The sequence below is a fragment of the Pteropus vampyrus genome, unplaced genomic scaffold, assembly GCF_000151845.1.
Source record: "Pteropus vampyrus isolate Shadow unplaced genomic scaffold, Pvam_2.0 Scaffold424, whole genome shotgun sequence".
NCBI classification, from domain to species: domain Eukaryota; kingdom Metazoa; phylum Chordata; class Mammalia; order Chiroptera; family Pteropodidae; genus Pteropus; species Pteropus vampyrus.
Genome location: NW_011889205.1, coordinates 304204 through 306534, shown reverse-complemented (window position 1 = coordinate 306534; position 2331 = coordinate 304204).

Here is a 2331-nt window from a genome sequence, read left to right as displayed (position 1 = left end):
CCTAGCTAATGCCATAAAACAGGAAGAGGGTGATGGGAAGCCATACAGATTAAGAAAAAAGAAAGAAAATTGTCCTTCACAGATGACATGATTGTCTAATTTAAAAAAGCTCCTGAACTAATAAGCAATTATAGCAAAATTACAAGATGCAAAGTTAACAGGCAAAAATCAATTGCTTTCCTAAATACCAGCAATAAAAAGTTGAAATTCGAAAGATGGAGAACTGGTCCTCCTCGACTTCAAGACTTACTATAAATCTATAGTCATCAAGACGATGTAACATCTTGAAAAAAAAAAAAATCAGTAAAGAACCACACAAATCAATAGACCCACACAATTACAGTCAGCTGGTTTTGACAAAGGAGCCAAGGCAATCGGTGAAACGCAGTCTTTTCAGCAGTGCTGGAAACGGGTGGACATCCACGCACAAAAACGCGTCTAGACCCAGACCTCACACCTTCCACAAGAATTAGCTCAATAAACGGGTCATAGACCTACATGTAAAATGCAAAACTGTAAAACTTCTAGAAGATAATAGAGAACCGAGGTGGCCGTGGGTTTGATGATGGGTTTTTAGATTACAACACCAAAAGCATGACCCATGAAGGATATAAATATGACTTCATTAAGATAAAAACTTCTCTACCAAAGACACTGTTAAGAGAATGAAAAGACAAGGCACAGACTGGGAGAAAATAATTGCAAAACACGTATCTAACGAACGCCTATCCAAAATAATACAAAGAACTCTTAAAACGCCTCGATTTAGGAAACCCGATTAAAAAATCGACAAAGGATCTGAACACATGCCTCCCCAAAGAAAACAACAGATGGCCAATAAGCAAATGAAAAGGTGCTCATATCATACATCATCACGGAATTACCATGTAAAACAAGATGCCACTACACACCTATTAGACCAAAACATTGACAGTACCAAGTGCTGATGAGCGTGTGAAGGAAAAGGAACTTTCATTTATTGCTAGTAAGAATACAAAATGGAACAATCAAAGTGGAAGACAGCAAGGCAGTTTCTTACCAAGCTACACAACTGTACTACCCTCGTGCTCCTTGATATTTACCCGAGTGAGTCAAAAATTTACGTCCACACAAAAATCTGCACACATTTATAGCTTTATTTATAAGATGTGGAGGCAACCAAGATGACTTTTAGTAGATGAGTGGATAAACTGTGATATACTCATACAATGGAATATTATTTAGTGATAAAAAGAAAGAAGCCATCTAGCCACGAAAAGACATAAAAGAAGCTTAAAAGCACATCGCTAAGTGAAAGAAGCCAGTCTGGAAAGGCTACGTACTGTATGATTCCAGCTACACGCATTCTGCAAAGGCAGAACCGTGGTGACAGTAGAGACCAGTGGTACGTGGGCTTGGTGCGGGGAGAGGGAAGAAGGGGCAGATAAGTGGGGTACCGGGGATTTTTAATGCAGTGAAGCTGCTCTGTGCGATACCACAGAAGCGGATACAGGACGGCATACATTTGTCAAAACCCACAGAACTGTACAACACCAAGAGCGAGCCCCAATGTAAATTATGGACTTTAGTTAATATATTAATATTGGTTCATCAGTGGTAACAAATGTAAACTAGGACAGATATTAATAGGAGAAACTGTTAATAGTCATACAAAAGAATAGCACTCAGGAGAAAAAAAATAAATGAGCCAGTGATATTCACAGCATGATTAGATCTCAGACATGTTGAACAAAAGAACACTTACTTAAATACGGGCACGAAAATACACACTGTAGAGTTCCATGTATATGAAATTCTAAAAAGTCAAAACTGATCTACAGTGATGGCTGACCAGTGGTTGTCTAGGGCAAGGTCTGGGGTGGGGTTATCTGTAAGTGGGCACCAGGGCACTTTGGGGGGGTGATGGAAATGGCCCACATCCTGATTGTGCTGCGGCTGCCTGGGGGTGTACATTTTGAGCTGATACACTTTAAAAAGGCTGTATTTTGTCATACCCCAGTACAGTGGTTATTAAAAACTCCCGTTTGAGCCTTGAAACTTTCTTTTATTAGAGATGTGAACAAAAAGGGGCTATGTAATAAACCTGACAAGCCCAGGGGCAAAGTCACCTCACAGGGTGGTCTCATCATAAATTCCTACCTGGGCAGGTAGGTCCTCGGTAGTCACGCTGCAGGCCTGTTAAAGGTTTGTCTGTGCCTTAGGCCAGGCCTGCATTGTTTCCTGCATTAACACACCGTTGAAACACCTGAAGTAATGCTCTTCCAGACCCCTGGAAGGCACGACCACCCTCAGGAGAGTGCGCGCTCTCTTTCATGCCCTATAGTCCCATCC